The sequence below is a fragment of the Macaca fascicularis genome, chromosome 11 (genome assembly GCF_037993035.2).
Source record: "Macaca fascicularis isolate 582-1 chromosome 11, T2T-MFA8v1.1".
Lineage (NCBI taxonomy): Eukaryota > Metazoa > Chordata > Mammalia > Primates > Cercopithecidae > Macaca > Macaca fascicularis.
The window spans coordinates 70,000,025-70,020,259 of record NC_088385.1 but is presented as its reverse complement, the minus strand read 5'-3'; the positions used below and the strand labels follow the sequence as shown (position 1 = coordinate 70,020,259).

Genomic DNA, 20,235 nt, shown 5'->3' with positions numbered 1-20,235 from the left:
TGCTAAATAGAAATCCCACATCATTTCAGTTTCATTGAAATTTGTATTGAGCATTTGCTAGAGATCTTAGGCAACTAACTACTACAGTCTCCAGTCCTAAATTCAAACACCATATATCAACAAAAGACATTGCTTTTTGCCAAGAGCCATTATAAAATACTTGCACAAAGCAAGCAGTAGAAACAACACAATTTTGGAAATATTATAAGCAAATTGAGCAAACAGAACACATATGAGTCTAAAAACAGGAAGCATATCAGAGTTGTTCTCATAGAAGAAAATAACATACTAATATATCACTATTTAAACTACGGTAGCTAAAGTAACACTCTTTAGGAAGTGAGAACAAGTACAAATGCGGGTACTTTAAAAATGACATAAGAGCTCAAGTGAGCCAGAATGGTCTCAAAGGGTTAATCAGATCATGTTATTCCCCTTGTTAAAGACCTCCAGCATGTCCCTCTATGTTTAGAACAAAACTCAAACACTTTATAATGGCCTTCAAAGCTCAACATGTTGTATTCCTTGCCAAACCCTTGACTTTCCTCCCTGCCATTTTCCCAGCCCCTTGCCTACTGAGACAGTATCACCTCCTTTCTGTTCTGGAATATGGCAAGCTCATTTCTACATTACAGCTTTTGCACAAAGTGCTCTGTTTGCCTGGAATGCCCTTCTAGTAAATCTTCACGTGGCTGACTCTTTCTCATTGATCAGAAATTTTATCAAATGTCACCCTCTCAAAAGCAATCTCCCTGAATACCCAATCTTAAGGAACCCCTCCAAACTTCTGCTGTTTAATTTCACATCAACCTATAAAGCAGCTATATCTCTATTTATAATATAAGCTCCATGAGATTACAGGGCTTTTCAGTTGTATTCACCTAGAGCCTAGAATACCTGGGTACCTGGCTCTTAACAGATATTCAATCAATATGTGTTGCATATATGAATGACTAAGTTAAGTAATAAATAGCCCAGTCTGTTCTTGAACTCCATAGTTCCAGCAGTGCCTCCTGGCTTCCATTTCCTCAGACTTTCCAATAATTTTTAAGCACCTTATACCCTGTCTTAATCTCTTTCTGCTGTAAATACCTAGGGTGATTACTGATGCCTGCACTAAACACAGACAGGCTTTACCAGAAGCAGTTGCAAGGACTAGACTCTCAAGGATAGAAATGTGGAATTAATTGTCAGATCTGATTGGATTGGAAGACAGGGATTGTCTGGACACCATGAAAAATGAGACATCTGTAGTCCATGTGTTTGCAAGATGGTTGTTTAAATTATATCACCTGTGGTTTGCTAGGATGGCGTGCCTACTGCCAGCATGGCTTTACAAGATTATCTAGCCATTAAAGTGGGAATGGGGAATACAACAACCATCCTAAAGAGCTTAGAAGACAACAAGCTAAGGTTTTAAATTTTCATTTTAAAACATGGTCAGAAAACCAGAATCTCCTCCTTTGACTGGTCTCAACAAATCTCTCATAACCATGGGCTATGTACACGAAAATCAATCAGAATATGATCCTGAAGAGTACAGAATTAGAATTTCAGTTTAATTTGGAGACTCATCAGGCTCTTTCCGTGAAATATAAAGAGATTGACTGGGAAAACTAAAGCTTAAGAACTGGAATAGGATCGCTGGCTGGGTTTAGATGACTCTGAGCACTTGGAATTCCCCAAACTTCCTAAGTCTCCTTTAGCAGTTACATTAGTTATTTACTGATGCATAACAAAAAACCCCTAAACTTTGTAGCTTAAAACAACACGCACTCATTATGGCGTGGTTTCTGAGGGTGAGGAACCTGGGCCCAGCATAGCTGGGTGCTTCTGACTCGGGGTCTCTTGCAAGGTGGCCATCAAGCTGTAGCTGGGGCTATAGTTAGCTCAGGTTTCAGCTGGTGAAGGATTCACTTCCCAGCTCACTCACAAGGCTGTTGGCAGGCCTTGGGTCTTCACTGTCTGTTAGCCAGAGAGATCAGTTTCTTGCTACATGGATCTCTCCAAAGGGAAACTCACAACATGGCAGCTGGCTTCCCCTAGAACAAGTGAGCAAAAGAGCCAGAGAGGTTGTCCGAGACAGAAGTCACAATCTCTTTTTAACCTAATCTCAGAAATGACATTCCACCACTTTTTCCATATTTTATTGATTATAAGTGAGTCACTAGGCCCAGCCCACACACAAGGAGAGGGTGTAAATACCAGGAGGTGGGGATTATTGGGGGCTGCCTCAAAAGCAGCTTAGCATGGCAGCAGAATTGCTCTCTCCTGTCTTTGCTGTGGTTACTCCTGCCTTGCTTGAAGACATTGTAAGAACCTCATGTGACTTTACTAAGTTAAATTAGGGAGGCTACGGCAGAGAAGACAAAATTAGGGGAAAGGAGTGGAGACAAGGTCACGAGATCCCTTGAGACCTAATCTTGGCCTTCAAGGTCAACTTGTTAGTACTGGATCCCGGTTTCAAAGCAGTGTGAGTCCATTTTTTAAAAAAATATGATATAAATCCAGTTTTAAGTATATACTTATTTATATGAAACAAAGTTTTTATAAAATATGTCAAGTTTATTATTGCTATTTCCCTTCCAGTAAATTGACAGAACAGTGACACTGACATAATACAAGCTTCTTGTGTACCAAAATGATGACTGCATTTTAGGCTATCAGTAGTGTCCCCTAGGACATCTGAACGACTTCCCAGCTATATTTAGCCATGCAAAAAGCAATATCATCTTCTTAACTACTATTCAAATTAAGTGTCTTTGGCCATGGATATATTTTTTAAACTAATTCTACTGGAAAAATATAATATTGGCTGGGGATAGTTCATTTCTCTCCTTATCTGTATTCAATGGGACTATGCTTAAATTACAACACATGTGATTTGGGGTGAAAATTAGGAGGAATATCCTGATGAAATATGGTATAAAACATAGGGAAATGGTACAAATCAGCTTTTGTAATCATTTCTTCTATAAAGGTTTAGGAATATGATGGATGGCTTGTTACAATTGACCTAAGCCAATCTAGCCACTTCACAATAGTCAGTTTCTCTTTGGTGACTCTGGATGCCTCCAAATATTAGAAGTAGGTGAGAGCTATTATCTGCTCCCTTATATCTTTGCTACCAGGTACTATAATGAAAGCAAGGCTTAGACTTAATTCTGCTCCATGTACATTTATTGTCAGATTTTTACACCCTGTTCATGCAAGAGCTAAGATGCCTATACAATATTTCCAGCCAACTACATTTCTCCGAAGCTTTCAGATCTCCAAAGAAATACTGTTCTAAATATCACTATGCTAATTAACAAACTCTATTGCAGATTTAGATAGCAATATTTGAAATGCTGTAGTCAGTCATTTCTCTAGTGCGCATTTCTGGATAGTGTTTTAAATGCTAATTAACCACTTATGGAGTTTGGATTTCTGATCAGAAATACTCTGACTTACACACTGAAGTGTTTTTCAATAAATTACCATTGATTTAACAAAGCCTCAGCCTAAAATTAACTAAATAAATCCTGCCTGAGAAAAGAAAGTTTAACTAATTGACCTCCTGTGGTCTCCCTCTTCTTGTACGGTGATTCTTGACTGTCTTACAACCTAGACTTGGGCAGTTTCCAGAAAGAACTTTACATCCTCATCTTAAGTAGCATGATAAAAGTAGCAATTTTAAGTCCAGCCATGAGAGGTCAGTAAACCCCAGCTTATTCAATATTTTCCTTTTGAAAACTTTTTCTAAAACAAGAAGAGTTATAAATTAATTAACATGCATTATTAGGAGAGTTTTCCCTCAATCTTTAAAGAAGTAAAAAAATAACAATTCTCAAAAGAAACCTAAAGTGTGCTCAGCTCATGAGCAGAAGATATCCCGCACTGCCACCCCATCTTACATAGAAATAGCTTAAAATTTAAGGTCTCCAAAAGCTCCAATAGACTAAGCCTGGATTTAAAACAGGGATCCAACCATCATCATTTCCATGTGCAGGAAGAAAGAAAAAAAATCAAACTAAAACCTTTAAAAGAAAGTAGATTTCTAAGCTAAAATATAATTCCTGTTATTTGTATATGTTACATTAGGTTCTCAACTTTTATTTTAACTTTGCAGTGATCTGTGAGGTGTATAGGGAGGTGTTATTATGTTTATAGAGGAAAGCAACATGCAACACTGTGTAACTAGCCTGAGTCTAGTTTCTAACTCATAGCTTTCAATATATTTACCCTCTCTAGACTAAACACACACTTATAATAAAGATATAAAATATCTTTATTATACCACACATGTGCTTGTTTATGACTTTCTGCCCAATGACAGTGACATTGTAACCTCCTTTGAGGCAGGAATCCAGTGTCTTACTTCTCTATCCCCTCACCATGACTTGAGTACAGTTAATCAGAAAATTGAATTTGCTAACCAAATAACTAAATTGAATTTGTTTTTGTTTGTCTGTTTTCTTGTACACTCTGTAGAACACGAACACACACACACACACACACACACGCACGAGTGCAATGGTGGGCATCCACTCCAACCTGGAGAAGCGCCTACTTGCATTTAAATGAAGCCTAAACAGCATCAAAGAAATCCACCTATTATATTCTAGGCCACAACCAGGCATTTTCATGGACTAGAATAGATCTTCAAACAAGTTGATTTTGTACTTCAGCAAAAGAAACATACAAGCACTCATCCCTAATATACAGATACTTTTTATAACTACAAATATGTATATGTATTAATATTGACTGAAAATAGAAAATGGATATTATGAAATGAAGATGAAATTTAAATGTATTTAAATAATTATATGTTTTATTTCCTTTATAATGGCACAGAAATATTTTTGATTGCTGTATTATAATTTGTGATTTCAATATGATTGAACATTTACGTCCATGTTCATAACTTATTTATAGGTAAGTATTTAGAAACATTTTGAAATATATAAGAATAGAGTTTTAAAAGAGCTAAAGATGTGATAAAAATATTCTAAATAATTGTACATCTTCTTTTAATGCTACAAAACCACCTTGTTTTCCTATTATTTTTTCTTGGCTTACTGTAATTCTTTTTTTTTTTTTTTTTTTTTTTGGAGACGGAGTCTCGCTCTGTCGCCCAGGCTGGAGTGCAGTGGCCGGATCTCAGCTCACTGCAAGCTCCGCCTCCCGGGTCTACGCCATTCTCCTGCCTCAGCCTCCCGAGTAGCTGGGACTACAGGCGCCCGCCACCTCGCCCGGCTAGTTTTTTGTATTTGTTAGTAGAGACGGGGTTTCACTGTGTTAGCCAGGATGGTCTCGATCTCCTGACCTCGTGATCCGCCCGTCTCGGCCTCCCAAAGTGCTGGGATTACAGGCTTGAGCCACCGCGCCCGGCCTGGCTTACTGTAATTCAAAGGTCTAAATCTTTGTTGAATTTACTTGGATGCTTGGACTCTTGGTTTTAATGGGTATAATAGTTAGAAAAAGTAGATCCAGAGAAAGATGTTGTAGTATGTGCATCCCCCTATATTTCAAATAGTGTGTTTAACAGTTTTAAATTTTTTAATATAAGATTTGATTATCATTGTTTTGAATTTCATAATGTGGAAGGAAAAGTTCTAGTAAAAAAGTTCGAGTAAAAAAAGTGTCAGTGCTACCATTTTCTCACAGATCAGCTATGCTTGCACTATTAGTATTATAGTTGCTTTGTAGGAATTCTTTTAAGCCACTGATCCATTGGAAAAGATGATTTTTGTTAAAGTAGGTAAAATAATGCATACATCCACTGTACTGGGAACATGTCATCTGTCACGTGTCACAAAACACTACAAATGAAGGAAAGGAGTAAAGCAGCTACTGTGAGCCCTCCTCCCTGTGGACTTCCACTAGGCTCTAAAGAAAACCCCTAAACCTCCACAACTGGTGGGTTAAATTTCATCAATAGGTGGCACTCAGCCCAGGCTTGAAAGCAGAAAGGAGAAGGAACTCAGATCCTTGCTCCTCGGCAGTGAGGGCAGGTGTCCAGGTTCCCACAGCTAGGAGGCTCTGCCACAGCCTCCAGACATTCCCCCTCCAAGCAGGGGTCCATCCCAGGTTTTTTCCTGCAACTCACTGAATCAGTGGCACACCTGAACACTAGTGTCAGCTTTCTCTGACCTTCGCTCCTCCTGTCCTTTTTGTAAACACCTACCTGAAATCAAACCCCTCCTGCTCAAATCAACCCAGTAGTGTCTCTCTTCCTGGCAGAATCGTGACTCTATGTAAGGTTAAAGTCCCTTTGAAGGACCGCCATGTTCATTCCTGCTTGACTTCCTCTCTGACCCAGAAGTAAATACCGTCATCATTTTAGTGTCTGTCCTTTTAGATTGTACATATACATGTATCGACACAAATACGACAGTATCTTATATTTTTTAGTATTTTTTTCTAAAACACAATGGTCTTATTGTGAGTGTTCTGTTTATCTATTGGTGCATAACAAACCACACAAAAACTTACTGTTGTAAAAAGACTGACATTTCTTATGCTCACAATTCTGTGAGTCAAAAATTAGGGCAAGGCACAGCAGGAACAGTATGGCTGCTCCACAATGTCTGGAACTTCAGCTGGGTGACTCAGAAGGATAAGGATGGCTGCAATTGTTTGACTGGGGCCATATGTCCAGGACCGTGGCTATCCTCTACATGGCATCTGCTGGGACCATAATGTCCAGGATGCAGCCTCACTCACATGTCTATTGCCTGGGCTTGGGTGACATCAATGGCTGGAATAGCCAAGGCTGGCTGTGATCTCCTCTCCACGTGACATTCTCAGGACAACAGAACTTCTTACAGAGCAGATGACTTCCCCCTGGAGCCAGAGTTACAATAATGTGTTCCAAGAGACCCAGGTGGAACCTGCAAAGCTTAAGACCCAGAATGACTTCTGCCACACTTTTCTGGTCCAGGAATTCATTGAAACCAGCCCAGATTCAAAGGAAGGATAGAAATACATGCAGCCTCTTGATGGGGGAAATGGCAAGGGAAACAATTAATAGTGCCACTCTGGAGACAAGTTATCACGATGAATACCATTCTGTAACTAGGTTTTACACTCAGCAGTAGGTCTAGGTGATCTGCCAAGCTAGTACATATGGATCTACCTCATTTCTTCTCATTCTTGTGTAATATTTAGTAAGATTTTTCCACAATTTATTTGGACACTTGCTCCTTTATGGAGATACACATGGTTATCATTTTTCTGTTTTAAAATCATTCTTGAACATACTTATTTTTGTTTATGTTCCAGTATTTCTCAGGTTAATACTAAGAAGTAAAATTATATTTTTAGCATCAAGAAAAAGAGCATATTTAGTTAAGAGCACTGCCCAATTACCTTCTAAACTGGCTCATCCAGTTTGTATTACACCATGACTGTATCAGCACTAGTTTCCCTAGTAATCACTTGACACTACCAAACTTTTGAAATGCCTGCCAACTTGATTGGTGGAAAATGATACCATGGGTTTTTTTTTATTGATTTTTATTTCCCCGATATGGTGAATGCATATTCATCATTGGGTTCGTTCTTCTGAGTTGCATGTTCATATCTTTTGCCCAGTTTTTCATTATCATTTTTTATGTCTCTATTTGTTTATAAGAGGTGTTGTCTACTCTGGATTGTAATCCTCTTATTGTTACTTGAATATTCAGAGCAACTTTTGATGAAAGCCGGCACCCTAGCTACCTGATTGAAACCTAAATGAAGAGGGGGCTCGGAGCTATGAGGTTTGGGTCTTCGAGTCACTGCACCTACTTCTCAATTTAGCCAAAGTCGTGTTCCAGAGTGAATCAGGATCCCAAGATTCCCCAGGCAAAATCCTATCCATGAGGTCACAAATCATGCCTTTGACAGTGTTTTTCAAAATTTGGTTCTCAATCAATGACCTCAGAATCATGTGGATGCTTGTGAAAAATATAGATTTCTGGGCAACGCCCCAGGTCTACCACATCAGAATTTCATGAAGTGAAGCCTAGTAATCTGCATTTTAACTATTTACTATTCACTAAAATTTGAAAATCACTACCCGGATTACAAGTCAGCAAGTTATACTAAGAGGAGGAAAGCAGGAGGTGGAATATTGTATCCCCTCGCTGATTTGCTCTTGGAAGGAAAAACAGAACCAAAATAACATAGAATCTCAGAGCTAGAGGCATTTCAGAGGTCACCTAACCCAGTGGTTCTTAAACCTGCCTGGCATCGCCATCACTTGGAGAAATTTACTCAGACCAGTAAAATTAGGATCTCTGGAGGTTGGATCAGACACCAGCATTCGTAAAATGCTGTGCTGTATATCATGCACCAGAGTCAAGAACTACTAGTCTAATTCAAACCCCTTACTTTACGGAAAAGGAAATGGGCCACATGAGTTTCCATCACTTGTCTTTTTATTTGTCTCATGGATTCTAGTTGGCAAGAACTTAGGTTTTCTGACCAACTGTCCAGTGTTATCCCTAATATTTAACAATTTCTCCAGAAGGGCTGAAGTTGCTTGGAAAGGGTTAGTGCTGAGAATACTCACTCTGAGAGTAAAGTGTTTTCACAATATGCGTACATGTTCTTTCCTAAAACTCAGTTCTGTACTTAGTGTCTGAAGGAAAAAGCTTCCACATCTCTGCCTATAACAGTATTAGACAGGAAGCACAGCTATAATTACACAATAAGCTCTTTCCTCAAGTGGTTTTAAGAATGAAACATTCCATGCTTATACATCAGCCACTGATCAGGATCTGGCTATTTATATTAATTTTATAGCCTCAAACTGCTATGTGCTCAGAGACAGGAAGTAACATAAAAAGTAATCAGGCATTACCATTTTCATTTATTCTTTGCTATTTTTTTTTTCATTTTTTACTTTCCGTTTTCTCTGTGTTCTTTTTTGTTGTTGTCGTTTTGTTTCGTTTTGAGATGGAGTTTCACTCTTGTTGCCCAGGCTGGAGTGCAATGGCGCGATCTCGGCTCATCGCAACCTCTGCCTCCTGGGTTCAAACGACTCTCCTGCCTCAGCCTCCCGAGTAGCTGGGATTACAGGAGTGCGCCACTACGCCCGGTTAATTTTGTATTTTTAGTAGAGATGGGGTTTCTCCATGTTGGTCAAGCTGGTCTCGAACTTCCAACCTCCGGTGATCTGCCCACCTGGGCCTCCCAAAGTGCTGGGATTACAGGCATAAGCCACCACGCCCGGCCTGTGTTCTTATTTTACATTACAAGATTTTTTATTTGTATTACAAGATACCCTAAAACATATCTTAAAAAAGCCCTGCGCAGCAGAGGCACATAAGCCTAGGTTTGGGAAGTAGTCTTCATTCTAATCCTTACTGTGCTCTAGTGGTGGGAGACAAGACTACTAATTCACTTACCCTCCCATCTTCTTCTCTATTCTGCAAGATGGATAAGATAATTCATGCCCTGTTCATCTTGCAAGATCATAGTGAGGTGAGATTTGTCAAAGTATTTTATAAACACAAGCATTGTAGAAGCATCATTTATACTTTTTCATGATATACTTGTGAAAGGGCAGGTTTTGGTTTAAGACACATGCATTGGAAGCTACATCCAAAGGAGTTTCCTAAAATTGTCTCCTTCAGGAGCTATGCTAGGATTCACCTATAAAGTTTCCCCCAAGACAGAATTGTAGAGAGGCACACAAAACTGGGAAAGGAAAATTCTTGAAGAATATACAAATAGTCAAAAAGTCTTTTTTGATGCCTGCTAGTTCCATACCTAAAATTACTACTCTGCAGTGGACTGAATGTTTGTCCCCACCAAAATTCATATGTTGAAATCCTCACCGCAAGGTGACGGTGTCAGTAGGTGAGGCCTTTGGGAGGTGATTAGGTCATGAGGGTAGAGCCCTCATGAATGGGATTAGTGCCCTTAGAAATGAAACCCAAGAGAGCTGTCTCACCACTTTCGCTCTGTGAGGACACAGTGGGAGACGGACGTTTGTGAACCAGAAAACAGGCCCTTACCAGCCAGCACCTTGATCTTAAACTTCCCAGCCTCCAGAACTGTGAGAAGTGAATTGTGTTTGTTTGAAAACCACCCAGTCTACAGTAATTTGTTATAGCGGTCTGGCTGGACTACGACACACTCTTAAACTCTACACCTTTTCCCCTAGTCTTAACAGCCTAAATTATTGTTTCTATAACTCTGCCTTGATATCTCATGTTTTAGTTTTTTCATTAACCCTGCGCCATACGCAAAAACGCTATGCGGAAGGAAATTAGAACTCAAACGAAATCAATACCTAAGATTTTTATTGTTAAATTTTAAAGTGGATAACAAAATGGCATTTATAAAATAGGGTGTTGTTCTTGTATATAGAAGAACTCTTGTTAGCTTTTTGTACTTTGAGGGGTAGAAGGAAAAAGTACATACTTTTACTGATTATAAAAGTAGTCTGAGTTTATAGAAAATGGGAAGAAACTATGGAAAGAAGATAATATAATTATTATATAATTTTTATTAATATCATTTATCAAGGGTTGTGTTTAACTTTTTAATATATTTTCTTCCAGACAGCTTTCTATATAAACAGACAAATAGACTTGCATATATGTTTTAAAATTTGGATGAAATTGTATATAAATATTAGATCTTCTTGTTTTTAATTTAGAGTTTTTATTATGATTATAGTTTTATACCCTTAATTATTCTTCACAGTCATGATTTTAACTGTTTTTATCTTACTCCATTGTATGGAGGAATTGTGATGTCATTTTTTTTCTCCAGTTGTTGGATTCATTAACATAATAACTATCACTTGTGGAGCACTTAGTGCCTGTGATTGTGGTAATAACTTTAGTTACATTATCTTTTTATTCTCACTACTGGGTTGAATCATATGAATTATCCAGTATTTGACTGGTTTTGACTTATGAAAGTGATAATTTCATGTGATTCAACCTCATACATATTACCATTATACAGATACCAAGTTTTAGAGGTTGCTTACCTGCCCAGGTTGCACAGCATGTGGGGAACCTGGGGTGTGAACCCACATCTGTCTGATTCCAAGTCCTTAATCTTAACCACAACTATGTTATTATAAGTTATCGAATTGGGGTTGTTATAATTATTTTTTTAAATGAATGTTCTCCCTTCTGTTTCTATTAACATATATCCTTCCAATTAAAATAATGTTGCTTTAACTTCTTTAAATATATAAAACCATGATGATCAGAAAGATTTCTTCTTTTCCTGTTTATCTAATACTTCTGTCCTTTATTGGAAATCTACCCTAATTAAACAAATTAAATTACATCAAAGTCTTACCACGGGAACGTTGCAGAGCACTTCACTTTCTCTAGGTTCAAGACGCTCCCTCTTTATTCTTTTATTCTCTGACCTAACTCTTCAGCTTACATATGTGGGTCACTTATTTTTACCATGATAATGCTATAGGATTGTGCATAATTCCACACAGTCTTCCTACGTACAGCCAAAACCAGAGAAGAAAGGATAATGAAAAGTCACTCGTTAAGCATGTACTATGGGCCATTCATAATGCAAAGTACTTCACACATTATATTGCATTCTCACTGTAATCCTATGGCATATAACTTAACCTCATTTTACTGATGAGAAAACTGAAAATTAGATGTATCCATTTGCTTGCAGGTACACAAGAAGAGAAAGAGCTAGGATTTTAATCTGGGTCGAACTCCTGGGCAGATACCGGTTTTGTACAATAATATTGGACATAAATATTCATTTCTCTCAGAAAACAGAAACCAAATCATGCATGTTGAGTTTCAATCATCTTCTAAACACATCTTAAACATCCTGAATTCTTGCTTGGATGTTTCTCTCTCAGCACAGAAAATGTCTTCTGCTGACCTCCACATTTTCTGACTCAGGCTCCCCATCTACCAGTTCTTTTGCTAGACTAAGTGTGTAACTTTAATTCACTGAGCCTTGATTTGCTCATCTACAAAATTAGATCCAATTCAGCTTTAAAACTCTGCAAGTCTGTGTGCAAGAAGGAAGAAGACACAGCATCCATTAGACAAAAGGAAACAGGATAACCACATCAGTAGTTTGTAAATTACAGCATTTTTCTTAGCATTTTCTTCTATGCTAAGAAAATCACAAACTCACTGAATATAATCTATTGCAGGGTCATCTGTAAATACATAAGGTCAATGTGAAATAAGATGAAATTTGTAATATAGAACTGAAAAATATGCAATGTATCTATAAGGAAACTACTGCGCTACATCGGTTGTTACTACTTTTGTTTTTGTTTGGTGGAGGGTGGGAGGGTTGTTTTTGTTGTTGTTTTGTGTCAAAGAAAGAACACTTGTTCTGGAAGAAGATAAACTTGAATTCTGGAATCAGATCCAGCCTTTTTAATCTGGTGATCCATGATATCCCATGTTGTTAAACACATTTTGGAAAAAAAAGCTCTGGCATTGTCATTTAATTAAACCACCTTTTCCTTCTACAGCTATGGGAAAGTAAATTTTAAGCAGCATACTTTTACACAGTTCATAATTATTTTATTATACAGTTTGTGAATCAAATCTACATGCTTTAAAGAAAATCTATATTTATGAAATTCCTATTTATCTCAAAAATAACAAAATGTTGTGATATCCAGGAAAACTATCTTCCCATCATCTAAAAAAGGATGGAAGGGGAGAGTAAGAGTCTCCCGTTGTACATAAATGTTCTCTCAGAACAGCCTCTAGCTACCTCTACTGTCAGAGCTACCACTTAAACCTTGATAGCTGTGAGGCTACCCTATCTAAAAAATAATGGAAAGCAGGGTTGAAGGAGATGGAAAATATAGTCTGCTTGCATCTTACGATGGCTAGAATATTGCCTCTTAAATAGAAGAATACATGTTATAAAAAGATGTAGCAGCTGATCGCTTGATCTCTTAACCTTCTGACATTTCATTTTGGAAAAATAAAATTTATGCCACAAGTGCAAGGCTCAGCTAACAGAGTAGTAATGACATGGAGAAAAATGAAAACTGTGGAGTATTTATTGGGCAGAAAGTAACAGAATAAAAAAGCCAAATACAGCATCATTTTAAAGGAGCAGTTCTTAAAATGATAAGATTTAAAGGGCCTCATGGTATAAAGAATGTGTTAAATTCCCTTGCACAGTCATTACATCAAGCTGCAAGTCAAAAACTTTTCTTGTTGAATGAGAATATTTATGTTTGGTCTGTGGTTAATCAATATAACCAGATATATGACCAAAAAATATACTATTTTTATTTTTATTTTTTTATTTTTTGAGATGGAGTCTTGCTGTGTCACCAGGCTGGAGTGCAGTGGCGTGATCTCGGCTCACTGCAACATCTGCCTCCTGAGTTCAAGCAATTCTCCTGCCTCAGCCTCCCAAGTAGCTGGGATTACAGGTGCGCACCACCACGCCCAGCTAATTTTTTTGTATCTTTAGTAGAGATGGGTTTTCACCATGTCGGCCAGACTGGTCTCAAACTCCTGATCTCATGATCTGCCCACCTCATCCTCCCAAAGTGCTGGGATTACAGGCGTAAGCCACCGTGCCTGGCCCAAATGTTTTTATGAGTGAGAAAGAAATAGGAAGAAGGATCCTTGGAAAACCAATATGATAGAGGAGAACATAACTGCCTATTTCCAAACAGCATCTGGGGGCTTAAAAGGAAAGATACAGCTTATCAACCATAACGGCTGCCCATCTACAGTGACAGGCTTCTGGGAAAGCGGGCTTTTGGCTTGGGTGGTAATGCTGGTTTTTCTGTGATACAGTTCATTCAAGTAGAATGGAAGGATGCTCATTTAGGAACTTAAGTGCATCTCATTAAAGATAAGTGATAATGAAAAAAGTGAAGACATTTACATTTGAGCCATTTTAGGAAAGGCTAAGATTACAACCTGAAGGGCAAGATGAGTGTGAGGGATACAGCACCTAAAGGAGCATCCAAGGTCAAAACTCCAGAGAAACAAAAACCTTCTGTATGGAACAAGTGGGCTTTCCAGGGACCCTTCATCTGAACTGTTTGCTTCATGAGGAGTGGTATGGCCCAGTGGAAAGGGTATCTCCTTGAGAGTCACACAGACCTGGGTTCACATTCCTGTTCGGTACATAATTGCTGCTTTACTTCCTCATCTGTCAAATGGGGATAATACACCTATTCTGCAGGGTTTTTATGTTAACTAGGTAGTAACCATAGACAAAGTACCTAACATGTAGTAGATGCCAATGAATCTACATTGTCATCTCATCAACAATGATGCTGGTCATCATTTTGAGGCCATTTAACTTTTCACAAATACAAGCAGGCTGTCATTTCTGATTCAGACCTTTATCCTGTGCTGTACTCTGTGCTGGAAATCCTAGAAAGGTAGAGGTAGAAAAGAAAATGAGAGAAACTTATTCTATAACCTCCACTCCAAAGGACTATCATTGGAAATATCCTTTAAAAATGAATATTTCCCTTTTTAAGAACAGAGGTTCTTAAATTGGGTCATTTCTAGGCAGCTGAGTGCCTTGTAAAGAACTACTTTTCCTCTCATTCACTACTTCTTAACCTTTCTTCATTACGGCCTCCACCTCCCACCAGCCTTTTAGACATTTTTTACTAATCATCACTCTCATAATGTTTTAATGCAGTAGATACACTGTATATCTGTGCCTATGCACAAAGAATAAGGTATTTTTGCCTCCCAGTTTCATCAACCAAGTTTCACCCCACTGGGGGCAAGATTGCCCTAGTTGAGAATACATGCTCAAAGTTTCTTCTCCAGTCCCCAATCACCCCTGCTTTCACCATCATGCCCCAAGCCAGGATATGCCTACATTCAGCTTTCACTATAAGTCAGGGGTGCTGACACCAGTGAATCTGTCTTCACGTGACAAACAATAAAAAGAGGAAGATAGGAGAAAAGTCAAGTGGAATTTCATAAATAAGGTTTTACAGACAGACACAAGCCAAAGGGAATGAAATCACCAGTTATGACAAGACCAAATCACTGCTCAGAACTATCAAACCCCAAAACTTAATTCATGCCTACCCTTACAGAAACTCATGGTACAGATTGGAAAGGAAATGGTATCTTGACCAATACTGTTCCAATGTTTTCCTGACGTCTTTTCTTTTTAATGTGCTTGTGCCCATGTGTGTGCATTATAAAACAAGTGTAAATTAGATATTAGTTGATATTTCCCTCTAACAAGTTTTTGGACACTTACAGTATCTTCTACATTATTCAGCTTACTCAACAATGTGCTCCATTCAATCTAATCTCCAGATGCCATGTTTTTGTTGCTCTTCAAGCTTACTAATTTCTTATTACTTGCTAAATCTCCTAAAACTGATTATTTAGGAAATGCCATAATGAGCAAACCCTCCTTATGTGATAAATTTGCACTTGACATTTAACCAAGAAAATTCAGTGTCTGTATGTGTGTTTAGATATATTATTGTACCATGACACAGTAAAAAAAAAATCTAACCATAGGTTATTAGTGTGCATATATACTGCTTTTCTTAATGAAGTACCTTCCCAGATAAAACTTTGAGAAAGTTACTTGTAGACTGGTTCTTTTTGGTTGCTGTGATATGTTGGGTTAGATGTGATTTTCTCTCATGTTGGCATTTTAACTTGAATTAAATTCTTTGCTGAGTTTTTCTAACAACAGTATTGCTAGGAATTAATTTGAGGAACAATGACAGGGTGGATTCAGTCAATGCAAGCAATATCCTTAGGCCACTAAATAACAGGATTTTCTGTACGTTCAAAGACTGAGGGAATCCTAAGCCAAGAACCTAGGATTTCGTGGTTAAGCAGGATTAAGTTAGCTGCCCTGAACTTCTTGAAGCATGAAGTTCTCAGTTTGATTTCTAGCCCTTTGGGCTATAGTAGGTCTATGGTATATCCCTTGTGAAGTCTGCACTTCACCGGGCTTTAAGCAATGACTGATGAAGGATCAAAAATAGTCCCAATTTAAGTGGTAAAAAAAAGAAAAGTAAAAGAGACTTGGAAATCAGCACTCACAACACTGGTAGGAATCAAGATTGCTACTACATTTCTTAAGGAAAAGGTGGCAGTATTTATCAAGAGACTAAGTGAGCATACCCTATAACCCAGCAAATGGATGTCTGGAAACTTATCCCAAAGAGCTGACAATGTAGGGGCCTAAAGATTTACAATAAGGATAATAGTTGCAAGGTTATTTATAATATTTTTTAATGTAAGCCCCTAACTGTCCCACTGTGGGGAAATGATTAAATAAACAATGGCAGATCTAAACATTTCCATACAAAAACAGGTAACAAAACTAGTAAGAAATCAATTGTAAGTGAAATATGCCAGTCACAAAAACACAAGTACCATATGAGGCCACTTATACGAAGTACCTAGAATCATCAAAATCACAGATACAGGAAGTAGAATGGTGATTGCCAGGGGCTGGAGGGACTGCGGAGTGGAGAGTTGTTCAATGGGTACAGAGTTTCGATTTTGCAAGATGAAAAGGGTTTTTAGAGACTGTGTGCAGAACAATACAAATGTACTTAACGCTGCTAAACTGCACCCTTAAAATGGTTAAGGTGGTACATTTTATGTATGTTTTGCCACAATTAAAATGTTTTAAATTTTAATAACAATTATATCTTGACATTTTGAGTAGTTTGAATTTTCTTCATTTAATTTGCCTAAGTTTGTCTAAGTTTTCTAAATATTTTCTGGAAACCATGTATTTTGTTTGTAATAAGTGGGGGATCTACTTATATGAAAAAAAACTCATTCTTTCTTTAGTTGATATTTTTAGTAGCTGATAGCTTTGTGTGATAAAAGAAAGATATTTGGTTATTGTCCTTGTGGAACATGTTTTTCTTTTACGCAGAATGCTCTTGCTGCCATATGCCCCCATATTTACCTACAGAAGATGTACGCACCTTTCAAGACCCAATTTGAGCCCACTTTCTGAAACTAAGAAATATTCCCTTATGACATTAGTGAGAACTCATTCTCATTTTCAAAGCACCTGTAGTGATAGCAATAGTAATAATACCTAATGTTATTTAGGTGTAACAAGCACTGTAACAAGCACTAAGATTAGCACATTATTTTGTCTGCTAAAAAATCACATATTTACCACCTCTCAAGCTTGGTGTTTGGTCAGTGGGGATCCACACGGGTTCAACATGTGTATGGAGAAGTGTTATTTCTATTTGGGGCCGATCCACCCTGACCACGGCATGATGTTCATCCACAAGAACTTCAAGGTGTTCAGATTTTGTAAATCTAAATGTCATTAAAACTTTAAAAAGAAGCGCAATTCTTGCAAGGTCATGTGGACTAAAGCATTCCAGAAAGCAGCTGGTGAAAAGCTTACAGTGGATAATTCATTTAAATATGAAAAATATAGAAAGGAATCTATCAAATACCAGTGAGAGCTATGGAATAAACTATTGATGCAATGAAGACAGTTGAAGAGATCAAACAGAAACGCCAAGCTAACTTTACAATGAACAGATTGAAGAAAAATAGAGCTACAGAAAGTTCAGGATATATTAAAGAAGTCAAGCAAAACATCCATCTCATCGGAGCCCCTCTGGCAGGCAAAGAAAGCAGCTGGAAGAGAAAATGGTACAGCCATTACAACAAGATGTGGACATGGAAGATGCTTCTTAAAAATCTCACTGTAACTATTTCTATATGTACACTTGAAAATGTCCTTTGGAGATTTGGAACTGCTAAATTATTGGTTTTTCTTTTTTTACATAAGGTCACTTAGATGAAAAGTGATAAAATATGTATTTCCTACATTACTGTCTACAAAACATCAGTTATTATAAATGTTAGATTGCATCTCAATGTTAAATCTTCATTGAGAGATATAGTTACATAAATCATGAAAATTCTGTTTATAACTATAGAAGTGAATTGTGGGCATAAAATGGTCATGTCATTTGGATAATGTCACAAGGCAGCATTTATACAGTAACTAATGACAAAAATTCATGGCTAGTGAGATATAAAATAAAATCTTTGCAGTAAAATATTTCATTTATTAATGTTATAAAATCAGGGGGATACAGCAAGGAACAAACAATTTGTATGACAGGGTTGAATATCTTTTATTTTGACTTCAGTATTTCCTGTTTTGGTTTATTAGCATCTTAGAACAGCATAATGACATCGTTTGATGGGGCCTAATTATACTGGACTGTTTTGACCTGGTTACCTGGTTTAGCCATTCTGATAGGTAATTGTGGATGTTGTAAATGAGAACTGAATAATCTCTGCCTGAAATGGCACTATACCCTATAATTTCCACTTTGGAGAATACTCAGTTCTAACTTGTGATTCCTGGTAGAACAGGCTTTATTTTTCTAGCCTAGCAATGACTGAGAAGCAGAGGAATCCCAGTGCCTTTTAAAATGTATTGTGTGGTTTTCTTTTAAAAAGCTTCTAACTGTTTTTGGAAAGTAGACTTTATGAGTAGAACATCTGTTCATTATTTGCAGGTAAAAAAAAAAAAAAAAAAATCGCACATTTAAGTAGGTGTTAGCATCCCCGTTATACAGATGAGGAAACTAAGGGAGTGATACAAAATACCTTGAATTGTAAAAAAGCATTACAATCTAGGTCTATCTGCTTCAGACTACAGGCACCTGTATTACCACCTGCATCTTGCAGGGCTCTGAACATTGCTACACTGGCTTTCTTTCTGTCACAGAATTTTAAACCCATCTTCAGCAGGACAACATTTTTGAAATATTAATTTTTTCCCTTCTCCTCATATTTTCCACTCCATTTGCAGAGATAACAGGTCCTGAACTCGTTGCCACAGGGGAAAGATATGATAGATCCAAAAGTAGAACATAGCTGAGGAGACTCTTCTGGTAGACTGGAAATTCTGTGAACTCCAAGATTGATAGGATATTTGGGACAGGCTTCATGAAATACAGCAGGTCTTCCCTTCATTAACAACCCCTCTTTCCACTCACCGACTCTTTAAAAGGGAAAGGTGGAAGAAGGAAGGCCAGGAGAGAAGCAGGGAAAGCAGTGACCTAGATGGCTATCCGAGAGAGGAAACCTATATCCCAGTTCCCAGGTTTGAGTTGGAGAGAGTGAATGCTTTGGGTATATACGGAAGTAGACATGGATCTTAGAGAGTTTCAGAAAAATTACTGTGCCTCAGAGTGTCATGAAAACCTCAATTACAGCACTGAAGAAGAGGTAGACTTTGGTTCTGAAGGGACCAGAGAAGAAGGAGCTTCTCAGAAGTGATCAACAATGTAACCATTACCATCCCTTGGGTTGTACAACTGGGGAAACTCCCTGGCCTGGTACCAGGAGGGAGGTATGGAATGCTGAACCTGAACCCTTGTGTTAGTCTATTCTCACACTGCTAATAAAGACATACCTGAGACTGGGTAGTTTACAAAGGAAAGAGGTTTAATTTACACACAGTTTCAGATGGCTAGGGAGGCCTCACAATCATGGTGGAAGGCAAAGGAGGAGCAAAGTCACGTCTTACATGGTGGCAGGCAAAAAAGCTTGTACAGGGGAACTCCCATTTATAAAACCATTAGATCTCATGAGACTTATTCACTACCATGAGAACAGTATGGGGGAAACCACCCCATGATTCAATTATCTTCCACCTGAACCCATTCTTGATATGTGGGGATTATTATAATTCAAGGTGAGATTTGGGTGGAGACACAGCCAAACCATAACAACCCTGTTTTCTGAACATCACTAAAATTTAGTGTTATTATATATGACCCGGGATTTAATCTAGTATAGTGGGAATACAGGTGAAACAAAAATTTATGATTATTGTGTCTGAATGATGAATTCAAGGCTCTCTATTTTGGCATATGTGTAAAGTTTTTCATAATTAAAAAAAAACTTTAATTCTAAATTTTCTGTCTTTAATACTATCCCAAAGGTCTTAGAAGACAACAGCAATTTAGTCTCTTTCCAACTGCAATGACCTTGGGCATGACTGGCCCACAATGGATGAGTTGAACCAGGCCATATGCATTATTTAGGAAGGCTCTGCCAGCATAGATCAATGCAAGAATAATGATGGAATAATGAATGTCTCATTGATACCTGCAAGATGCTGATCATTTATTGCTTCCCCTTTCTCTTTCATCCTATTAATACCTGCAAGATATTGATAATTTATTGCTTCTCCTTTCTCTTTCATCCTCTGCTTTAGACCTTACTACATAAAGCCCCTGAAATTTAT

General features: G+C 37.8%; 1 pseudogene; it reads left to right on the top strand.

Moving 5' to 3' along the window:
• The first annotated feature begins 17,170 nt into the window (after window positions 1-17,170).
• Window positions 17,171-17,660, top strand: LOC102138240 (probable ribosome biogenesis protein RLP24 pseudogene; annotated as a pseudogene).
• Window positions 17,661-20,235: the final 2,575 nt, after the last annotated feature.